The 12041-nt window shown below is 35.9% G+C and overlaps 1 protein-coding gene across 11 annotated transcripts in view; it reads left to right on the forward strand.

Moving 5' to 3' along the window:
* The window catches only part of FHIT (fragile histidine triad diadenosine triphosphatase), a 627817-nt gene that overhangs the window by 23261 nt on the left and 592515 nt on the right, over positions 1-12041 (forward strand). For 6 of the 11 annotated variants that reach the window (XM_064453593.1, XM_064453589.1, XM_064453592.1 and 3 more), the window contains exon 2: positions 4584-4751. The exons of the other annotated variants lie outside the window; for them this stretch is intronic. The gene's annotated coding sequence lies outside the window, so the exon portion shown is untranslated. The remainder of the gene's footprint in view (positions 1-4583; positions 4752-12041) is intronic. 11 annotated transcript variants of the gene reach the window in all.

Below are 12041 nucleotides of genomic sequence, written 5' to 3' on the forward strand. Positions count from 1 at the left end.
TAGCCATCAAATGTTCTGAATTTTGGAAGAGAATTGGCATCCTGAGACAGCTGGGCCTAGAAATTTCAAGAACATATTCTGTGCGTAAATGTCTATGCCATGGAAATTGCTGAAGATGTAAGCAAAGATAACTGCTCAGCCCAACCATCTAAACTTAAAAATAACACATATTTAAGTTTGAATAGATTACTGAAATACCAGAAAGGAAGAATGTAATGATGCATAACAGGTGCCATTGTAGAGATGTGCAAATTACAGATGACTCTTTCTTTGAGTTGTTGAAGGATTAATGTCCAGCTGCTCTCCTCAGACGACTCAAAAAAGAAGGAAAAAGTCTTCAAAGGAATCTCTGTGGCTAGACCATTAGTGAAAATGAGTGATGTGAGCGAGTTTGTTTTGTGGGTTATTGACCCACCTCCAGTAGGAGGGGGGAAGAAGTCTGCCTTTTGGCTTGGAATACTTTAATAGTTGTAGCCTAGCTAGAAAGGGCTGAGGGAATTAAAAGGGAGGGAGAAAAACACTATGTCAAAATGGTGTTGGGTGTTCAAGATACTGGCTATCTGGAAACAAAATCCTAAATACTAACTTATCAGTAATCTTAACAGGAAAAAGCACAAGAGACAACATTAGTTGGGGTTACAGGACACCTAATTGTATTCAAATATAGGATGCTGACATGCCTGGAATGTATGAAGAGTGGACTCACTATCATGTCACTGAGAATGAATTCTGTGTACTGCCGGTTTTAAAATAGTCTCAGATTTTCCAATAGTTAAAGGAAATAACGAGGGAATGGAAAAAAAAAAAAGGATGGAGGAAGAGTGATTAAACTAGAAAAAAGAATTCTAGAATCTTAATCACTGGCACATCACTACCTGGAAATAATTGTAATGTTTGTTAGGTGGAAAGACGGAAGTGTTCAGGAAAAGCTGTCCATTTGCAGAACAGCAGGCTGTGTATTCACATTGTTTTACTTCTTGCACTGCAGTGGATCTAAATTTGATCAAGCATCTTTGTCACTGAGAGGCAGTAAAAGTTTCCTCACTAGTTGTTCCTAATGCATTTCTTTTAACTTATTGCGGACTTGAGAGTTGGAAACACTAACAGTTGCTCAAATTCCACAAATGAATGGGAACAATCCTAACAAAATAGTAGCATCCAGTTCCTAGAAGTGTGTTCTCTGAATGTTTGTATTTCAGCAGATTAACTTAGAAATAGCTTACTTAGTGAAAGCAGTGGAGATCTGTTTTCCAAACTGCCTCCTTCCTATATCTGAGATTTCTAAGACAATTTTCTGTAGTAGTTGTTTGCATGTGAGCTGATTGATTTTAATATTTTTCTGGAACAGTTGTTTATGGAAAGCATCCCTGGATTATATATATACTTTGAAAATATAATTGCATTCAACAGTGTAGATTTAAATTTTTTTAAAAAATAAATTATCTGAATTTTTGGAAATGGCTGTCTTTGGAAACCTGCCTCTGTCCTGTAGAAAGCAGCATGGTAGGATTGGAATGTATGGTTAATATGTCCTTTTTAAAGAGAGAATATTTGTAGTAATAGAATACCAATTATATTATTGACCAGAAGAACTGAAAGGCGATTGCCTGAATTAAGTTGACATTGTGTGTGACTGTGATGGAATTTAGGTTCCCTCTTACCAAACACAATTGGTAAGCCCATAGAATCTCCAAATAAATACTTGTGCTTTAAGGTCAGTCTGGACCTCGTGCATTGCTTTTGCTTTCCCTGATAAAAGCAGATGCAAGCATGCCAAATTGCTTTGCTCCAGCTTAACCCTAGCACTATTTGAATTCATAAATGCTACAAAAGGAAAGCTTATAAACGCCTACAAGAGTGAAATGGAAAAATATCATGCCTACCTAATCTATTTCCTGGGAAGGGGAGAAAAATCTTTTTATTCTTTTACTGAGATTTGGGGAATAAAATATGAAGGATTTAATGTTATGCTTATAATCAAGAATTGTCTTTAATATTTTCAGTGGATGTAAACACAACATTTTCTGTTGCCTTTCTGATGCATTGTCTCTGAAATCAGACAGTAAAGGAACTTTTTTTCTGTATTGAATTAGAATAGTATGCTATATCTAAATTATTTTTCGTTTTTTGTACTTGTTCATATAATAGTTATTAAAGAGCTGTTTTTCTGAAGCTCTTGGTTTAAGGATAAAGTGTTCAAATGGTAGCACACCACGTAGTAGATGAAACAAAGCAATGCTGCATAAGGGCTTTATATGGTAACTAGTCTGCAGCAGTATTAGAAATGCCATCAGTGGGAGCTTTGCTATGAAGTGATAGCAAGTACATAGTTTTAAATAACTTGGACAGGAAGAAAATGCTCCTAAAATAGAGAGCTTGAGGGAAAAGCAGATTTTCACACTGTTAACGGGGTCCTTTGAAAGCTGGGAGAAGGGAAGAAAAATGAGGTGGGGGGAGAAGGAATTCATGCCACGTTTCGATCATCAAGTTTTTGTCATAGCTTTGTGGCTCAAAACAAACTATATTTGCAACAGCCACTTTGTCAGAGCTCCACAGTACAGTAAGTTAACTCATTAAATCATTTTAAAAACACTTGTCCATTTGCAGTGGGTGGTTGGTTTTTTTGAATGTCAATAAGATGAATTGTTGAGAAAAGAAGTAAATGGGAAGTAGTAGTGGGTAGAGTTCAATGTGTGTATTGATACTGCATCTTTTTGCATGCATAAATTGAATAGCTGAATGGAGTAATTGCTCCCATTATTACTTTCTGTAATGGTTTTCTTACATCATCTTGTCTTAAATACTTGATATACAGCCAGGGTGATATTTCAGTCACATGGTAATTTTTAATTCCTTGCTCACAGATGAGGACTGGTGAGTTCTGAGTTGCTTCTTCTGTTTTAGATAGTATGGGAAAATATTATTGATGCATCAGTCAAGAAGTGCCATGCTTTTGTCTAGAACAACAGTAATGTTATGCATGTTGTTCTTTTACTGAAGAGGAGGAAGATTTTTACCAAGAATGGAATATAGCTGTATGTAGTGTTTTCACAAATATTTCCTTTATATTTTGCATATGCTATAGGGATTTTAAATATGTTGTGTGAATCCAAAACAAAAAAAAAAGTATTTCCACAAGAACCAGTGGTTTTTGTGCCCTTATATGGAAGAGTTCGTTCTTATTTCTGAACGTTGGTACAGAAACATTGCTTGGAAGGATTTTCTGGTGTCTCAACTAAACACCTTTGCCAGTGTATTTGCTTCATGAGCTTAGCAGGCATAGTCCTTCAAAATTCTGAAGATGATGTGTTTTATACCTTGAAATTTGGGATTACACCTTTCAGGCTATATATACCACATTGATTTCTATCTTTAAACATTTTCAACAAACTAGCTGCCAAATTTATGTTAAAATTTCAGTATGGTTGGAAAATGAGATAACAGTAGTGGCAATCTGTTTTCCAGGTGACTGCATCATATGGTCTTAAAATTCTGTACATTATGATAGGATTAAAATACAATAGTAGTAGTTTATTTTTTTATATGCCTTAAAATTGTACCCTAATGAAATCTACATTGTCAAGGCTTCATCCAGTGAAACTTGCTGTACACTTTTTACTATTAAAAAGGTAACTGTCACGCTTCTGTGTGATAGCAGCAAGACTGAAAGATGTTATTAGGAAATTGCATATTTAAAGGTCCTCAAACTCATTTGCAGATAATTGAAGTCACCAGGAAGAGTTTTGAATACTTAGGAGGAAGACTTCACACATTCAAGCTCCTGTGTTTCATGGACCCTCAGGGTAAAGAAAAGCTAATGTTTGAAACCATTCAGCTGTCTTTTGAGCAGAAGCAGACCCAGAGCTGGACTCAAAAGGCCCAGCATGGTAGGGCATGGCCATCATTAATCATTAAGTATGAGGAAAAAAAAAAATTTATTTTTAGGATGGTCTTATTTCCTTCACCTAAGCTTTAAAAAAAAGTTTAAAAATGAAAAAAAAAAAACCAAAATAAACAAGAAACCCTGGCTGTATAACCTCTCACGTATTTAAAGTTTTATTTAAAATATTTCTGAAGGAAAAGCCACTGAAATACATCATCACCCTGGCAAGGGAATTTTGTTAGGAATAGAAACAAGGATAGTAGATGTCACTGCAGATGTTAGACACCCTTTAAACTAATTCAGTTAGGAAGACTGTCAAAAGGTTAATGCAAATCAATTTTCAAAAAAGACATTCTTTGTCAAGCACTTCTGAAATTGCAGTTTTGAACTCTTAGTAGAAATTAAATAAAGATTCTAATTTTGTCTTTCATACTGTATATTGTCAGCATAAAAAAGCTGGCTTAATTCAATTAGAGTTCCAATTTATATCTAGAAGTTGTGATTTCAGATTTAAGAATGGAAATTTATAACAATTTAAATCAAAGATGCAATATTTTGTTATCACAAAATAGTTCAGTGACCACTCAATAATTCTGCAGTAGTCCAACTGATAATAAATTACTCTTCATTAAACAGTTCTCAAGAAGCTTCTGATTATCATCTTTAAACCCACATCACATTTTTGTGTCTCAAACTACAGTCTTCCATCTTCATTGTCAAAAGAAAAGAGAGCTTCTTGGAACCTCTGCTTATCTTCTCAATGGAATGAGATGAACAAAGAAGGTATAAACTAAACCATTTGTTCCAGCTGCTCCCCTGGAGGACTGTGCCTGGTAACTGTCCCTCCCTGCCTGAGGACCTATCTCAGGTAAGCTGAGCTGAGTGGTTTCAGTGAGGCCAAGTGTCCAGCAGTGGTTTCACTCGAGAGAAACTCAAACTCGGGTTCAGTGCTCCAAGGCTAGGATGGCTTTTTGCCATGTCCTTGTTATGAAATGTTATAGTCTCTTTCCCTCTCAAATGTTGTTACTAATGGTTAGAGCTAGAAGCTGAGGTAGCTAATTAATTTTTCTTTTTCCCAATGTCAGTGTTCTGTACTCTGCATGAGGTAGCATAAATTCTTACTGATTTCATACGTACAATTTAAAATATAGGTGAACCTGTTAACTTGCAGGTACATAAACCTGCTTATTTTAATTTTTATTATCATAATAAGGTGTTGAGTAAAATAGTGGTAATCTGAACCTATTAATATGTTTTATGCTATTTAAGTATTTTCAAAACATGTATTTTAGTATTTTCCTCTAGGTGATGCAAATTTCTGCTATTGATGATGTTTAAATAGTTTTCCAAACTAGTTTTCTTCCAGGAAGATCTTTGCTGACCTCTAAGCCTGCACAACATTGAAAAGTCCTAAAAAGGACTTGCCCTTTTCATATGTATTTAAAACTACACTGTTCTAAATTGACTGGAGAGTATTACAATGCATTTTTTTGCCTCTCCTAACTTAAACTTTTAATTGTTTTAATTTTCCCCTACCTGGCAAAAGCTAATTTAATTATGCTAACCAGATTACACTTTGGAAGTGCGCATGAATTTGGTCCTATTTAATATGAATATTGCTCCCTGGGTGTATCTCAGCTTCCTCTCACAGGACTGATAGATGCCTAAATGGGGAGAGATCCCACCTGTAGTGGGAGGCGCTGACACCAATTCAGTTGACCAGGTTGTTGGTTCCATCTGCTGGTGTCCCTTCTAATGTTACCAGTTGCAAGGCAATTTGATCTGTAAGAGGTGTGCCCCATCTGCCTTTATTGAAAGCTGTTTCTTCTCATCTGTCGTGTCATGATATGTTGTTTGAACAGTTTTCTTGAATAATCTTATGTTCAAGCCAACCTTTCAAAGCAGTTTTCCAATGCAGAGTGATTTTATATTCAGTGATTGATTGTGGATAGGTATCAAAGCGCCTGTTCACTATGACATCAAAGGGTCTATCTATTGTGACTAAAACATGTTAGGTTAAGCTACAGACAGGCAGGTATTATATGTTGGCAAGCATGTTCTGGCATAAATCCCATTCAATCACCAGATAACGAAACTAACAAACTTGATTTGTCCCATATTAATGAATAAAAGAAACAGATTTATTAATGGAGATCTCGCTGAAGGATTTCACTCACTCAGTTCTTTAGAAGTTTCGCCTTTCCTTTACCCAAAACTGTGAAGATGAACAATGAATTTAATGGGTTTTCTAATGGCATGTTTTTCAGAAGAGGGTGTTTTGTTTAGATTTAAGAATAACTCTTAGCCCCAGCCTTTTTAGGAGGGAGAGGTTTACTGTAACCACTCCATAGCGTGCTCACAGTCATGTTGAAAGAGAAAGTGATTAGCTATAGCTTCTTCCAGTTAATTAAATACTTCTCGGTTTTGTTAGTATTCCAAGAACTTGACAACAGTGTTGTCTTGTGAATCTGTTTATTGTACTTTTTCAGTATGTTTTAAATAAGCTGTATTGTGAATGACACAAGTACAAATCTTTTGTTAGAGGTGATATCTTAGTTGCATTGCTAACCCTTACGGAAAAAGTAGCTCTGGCCATTTTTTTTCTCATTATCAGCCTTCTAATAAACTATTTCCCTCTTCCCACAAATACACATTGTACCTTAAAGTAATTTTTAAAAAGTGAGGGAATGAGAAAGTTGCTTTTGACACTATTGGTCTAGGAGAAAAAGTGTTGGGAGAGGAAATCTGCTCTCCAAAGGAGGACATCTAGGGAAGAAGTATTTGCAATTTCAAAGAGAACTTTTGGAACAAATACAGGTATAGGTAGCCCTCTTTGCTTGGTGAGGGACAGTGTGAGTGAAAACCAAAAAGAGGATAATGAGCCATGGAAATTCTATCCACTGGAGCATTCATACTGCAGAATACCATGTTATGAACTTAAGTTCTCAGGGCAAGTTGCTATGTGGGTATTAGGTGTTTACTTCTATTAGAACTGTATTGTAATAAAAGCTTTTCCTAGGTATTATAGAATAAGTAGGATGTACTTGGGATGTGAAAATGAGACATTGGTTTGCTTGAGAATGCGACAGTTCAGAGGACCCTTGAAAGGTTTTTTCATTACTATGACAGCGATTTTTAGTGTTTTGATAGGCACAAGCAGGTGGAATGAACAGAGGCAGATAAGTTTATCTTCAGCATTGAGATGAACTAGAGTTAATGTATTACAGTACATCAAAAACTTTTTTGAGAATGTTTTCAGAAGGTATTTTGACAAGTTTGGGGAGGAGTTGGTGGTATCATCGAATAAGTTGGCAACTTCTGTAACCAGCTTTTTGGTATTATAGCTCAAGGGAAAATCAATAAACTTTGATTCCCAGCATTAATGTAATTATTTTGATTTTTTTTCTTTTTTTTTCTTTTCTGGCTCCTTCTGCTGAAGGCTGCAGTAATATAATATCAGATGGCCAAAAGCAATTCAGAAAGTCAGTGTCCCATAGGATGACGTACAGATGTAGGAAGACTGGGGGTGGAATAAATCATTTCCTCTGATCTTGTTAGGCATGAAATTATTATAGAGAAGCAAATGTAATTTGCTGAATATTCTGGGAGGAAGAGAAGTATGAAGCTCCTTTGATTACTGAAGATACTCTTTTTAAAGTGTTTTTCTCTTCCTCTCACCTACAGTATTTTCCTCACATAGTACATGCAGGTGTTCTCATTGCCACTTGTTTTGGTAGTTGTAATATACTCCTCTAGGTCAGCAGCTAGTCTTGTAATTTGGTTGATTTGCGATAATCAGACATTATTCTTCATCTTCACCTGACCTTGGCCTAGTGAGAAATTACTTTAAATGTTTCAGTAAGAAAACTTACATTGTCTTTCTGATTATTTAATTATTCCGATATTAAAGTATTCAATTTCATGCTCCCATGAGAGCATACAGAAGACAGGTGAGATGAGTGAATCATAATGATACAAATGTTGAATAGTACAGGCCAAAGAACTGGCAAATTGACCTTAAAACAGAAAAACTTGATCAACTTCCTGTGAAAACACTCTTTTTCCTGAACAAAAGAAAATTAAAAGTTGATGTACTGAATCTTTAAAATGAAACCTTTCCACAGGTAAATGCAATGCATCTTGATGTGTTAGTTGCGTAGAAAAAAAGTAAACGTTGGAGACATACGTATACACAGTATCTTACTAAATGTGTTTTGTTTTGGAAACTGAAGCATGTAAGAGTATCCCAGATTGCTGTAGCCCATTCTCAGCCTTGTTTGCAGGATTCAAATAATAAGAGTCCTTAAAATAGTAGCTTTTGATGTGTTTTGATGCATTCTTTTTTCCTTGCCTTTCATTTTTACTATTTCTTCACTTGAAAATACCAATACAAGAAAATAGTTTTAAATACTTAAACTTTACCCATAGACCTTTATCTGCAGAACTCTAGCAGGAATGAAAAAAACACCAAACAAACAGGGAAAAAAACCCAAACCCCAAAACAAAGAAAAAGTTTATATGCTGCCTCTAAACAGAAAATAGGTGATTTGTTTAGTATACATAAAGAGAGATTCTTGCCAGGTCTATGCAGAAAATGCTGGAAGACATTAATGCTTTCTGTACCTCCACCACAAGTCCTGGTATTGTGCCAGTCCCTTTTGGAGAGCTCAGCCTGTCCCAGGATTGTGCTTTCTTTAAGTGGCTGGTACAGGGGTGGTGCTGGAGGAAGTTCCTCGCAGTGCAGTAGAAGTGACTGTTCCAGACCCAGCCAAAATTACCTGTCTTCTGTAAACAATCTTTGGCAAGTCCTGCTCCTGCTGTTCCTTCACCTGAGAGCCCACCACCTGTGGGAAGCTTTTCCTTTCACCAGTCAAGTAGGCTTTGACCCAGAAGTCTTTACTCTGCGCCCCAGCCCTACTTCTGCCAGCACAAGCTGTAGATTATAAAAGTGCAGCAGAGGCTGTATTCCAGAAGCATTTTGTGTGAAGTGAGATGTAGAGTCTCTAGAACATCCTGTTGGGACTGTCGTTATTTTCACAGCTTCCTACCAATGATTGCAACTTAAAATCATCATCTGCACAGTTATTTAAAGCTGACCAACTACATTCAATTCAGAGTGTCATGTACACCAGTAAAGCTGTTCAGGTGTGATTTAGCAGCTGTGGTCATGTAGATCTGCTTCTAGTCACTTCAGCAGCTAGCAATTAGCAGCCATCATAGAAGGCTAACTTCGGTGTTAGTCTCAATGCAAGTCTGCCCTGAAGAGTCAAACCCTAATAACTATAACTAGGTGAATACAATTCTATGTAATTCTTTAACTTTCATAAGCTGGGATGTGATGTGCAGTGTTTTCTTAAAGCCTGAAGTTGGTTAGAGTTGTCAGTTATTGTTAGGGAAGAATTATGTTCCAAATGGTTAAATTTAAGGGTAAATTTTTTCAGATATACCCAACTGACTGAAGTGCCTAAATTCCAGTTTTGGGAGAGGCTTGACTTTCAGCAAATTTTAAGACTTTTTAACCTAATGAATTCAATGAACGATAAGAAAGCCTGAATTCACTGCTTCATGGCTACTCTGTGGTCATTCCCTGGGTAAACATTTGTAGAGCACTCTAACATAAGATGCTTTTGTTTGCTGCACGCTAAGAGATATCCAGAGAATTAGTAGATTGTATCATGATTATTCTTACCTTTGTTTATCATAGTAACGTCCCCACGATGACAATTTTGGAGGCTCATCAGTACATAGGAACCAGTTTCACAGAGTAGTTATAGGTTCAGATGATGCAGCTAAGCATGTCTCATAAATCCCACTATCTGCATTCTTAGACGTTTGAGAGTTTGGTGAACAGCGGCAATTAGATTATGTGATCTTTCAAAACAAGAATAAGGCTTGTAGGTTGCTCAGGTGCTTTGGAAAATGGTACTTTGTGATGTTTATCTTGTACAACTGATATTTTCTGGCATTTAACAGGGAAAATATTTTACTACCTGTAAAACTGAACCTGAATAAGGTAGTCTAAATGTTCCTTCCTTGTGGTTTGTTCTTGTTTTTTATTTCCCTTTTGGTAGAATCTGGTAATCAGAATAGTCTGGTAAGAGCTGTTTTGTATAGTGGTAAGTGATATTACACTTTGAAATGCTGTCACTTGCATAAACCATGATCTGATTTTTCTTGCCTTCTGGGAAAAAGGCAAGATCACACTGCTTTATTATTGAGGCGGGATCTTGTGTAGTGTAACTAAAGTTTGAAAAATCGCTCACATTGTTCTTCAATTTCATTTCTGTGGGTTTGATAGTGCCAAGCTGATCCCATGATTCTCTATTGCAGAGGCTTCAGTGCGCTGACTCACAAGTGTATTGAGCCAACATGACAGGAAAACGTAATTTTTCATGACTAAAGAAAACATGAAAGTTAAAACTATAGAGAATGAGTGAAGACAAAAGTAGAGATGTAATTTACCTGACTTGTTGGTTTTACTTGTTACGTAGTTATTATCCTGCTGAAGTTCTGCAAGTAATAAAACTGTGTTGAACTCTTTTTTGTTGTTGTTGTTTTGTTGTTGTAGTCGTTTGCTTTTGTGGTGTCACCTTCTTAGAATGTTTTGTTTGCTTTTTTTCCTGAAGACATAATTTCACCTTTCCCAAGCATGTATTTTACGCTTTGAAGTAAACGTTAGAAGATATCTTTTGGAAATATGTTTTATTGGAGCAATAACAGTGCAGCTGAGTCATTGAAAAACGTGGGCACCATGGGCGCATGAGGCTTGCCAGGTATAGTTTTCTGTTAGGAGAGAGTAATAGGATTTTTTTAGTTGTCTTGAGTAGAGACAATGGTCAATAATGCTTACCTTGGTGAAAACAAGGTATTGCAAGTGGAATAAGCCATAAAGATAGTATGTAAGTAATATTCTGAATAAAAGTAATCGTTAATGGTGCTTATTAACAGATGACACCATTGCATTATGAAACAGATTGGGTACAGAACTGTCCTGTACACTATACTTCTGAAACAGCTGTCAGTTGATATATAGGTAATTAATGGGTTTGGCTTTTTGCATGCTTTCTTGAAAACCTACATGGGAAGTCTGTAGTTAGAGTTAATGGTAGCATCACAGAAGATTCTTTTGCGTAGTGACTTGTGTTTTATTTCTAGGTGTGCGTATACAGATCATTAAATTCCTATTCATGGTGCAAATATTTGTGTAAGTTCAAAATCCTGAATGACCAAGCAAATTTCATAGTTTGCAGTAATCTTCCACAGGCAGTTGGCTGTATGACTAATAGAATTATGTATGCGTAAAATTGCTTTTACTGTAGAAGCCAAAATGCAGAATAATAGCTTGTCAAACTGTCATTTGCAAGTGAGATCATAGATTTCGTAGTCCAAATTAGGTTGTGTTCTTTTTCTTTTTGTCAGGTCGCATTCTAATAAACATATCGTGCATTAAACCCTGTGATTATCTGAACACTTGACAGATGGTAGGCTGTTAATTTATATGTAAGAGACAGTGATTGCCTGTACAGTAATGGTATTCAGCAAAATGTGAAATGTCAAAATCCACTTTTTTGTTATGTTTTTACTTGACTTACTTCAGCAAGGTAATGCTAGCAGAGTAATTTTTTTTCATAGCTAAACATATGCTTCATTTACTAATGTTAACAGGTTTTGGAGTTTTAAATCCTACTTTTTATATTGAGAGATGTTTACATGTTGGTCTAGAGTACAAGAAAATTGTAGAGTACAGTGAAAATAAAGTTATTACCTTTATTAGTCTAAAAATTTTAATACGTTTATTACTCAGTTTTAAGCAAAATGAGATTAGTCTTAGAATCATTTAGGAATTAGTATGATTCTGATCAACTGGTTTCATGATAGCACAAATGTCCCTAAATTTATACCACAGTTCTGTTAAATTGTTACTGGAATGAGTAGTTAGTTGAACGTAATAAATTCTTTAATTATCATCTTAACTCACTTGTAAGATGTCTCAGAAAACAATCAGTTCAAGCCCAAAGAATTTTTCCTTTTGATGGATTTGACAGTAAATTGGGGTTCTAATGTATAGCTGGAGGGAAGACAGTAAGAATCAGCACCGTTCATTGCTGCACAGTGGCCTGTACAAGCTGCATGATTGTTGTGGAGGTGCCTCCCAACC

This window comes from Phalacrocorax carbo, chromosome 6 (assembly GCF_963921805.1).
Source record: "Phalacrocorax carbo chromosome 6, bPhaCar2.1, whole genome shotgun sequence".
Classification (NCBI taxonomy): Eukaryota; Metazoa; Chordata; class Aves; order Suliformes; family Phalacrocoracidae; genus Phalacrocorax; species Phalacrocorax carbo.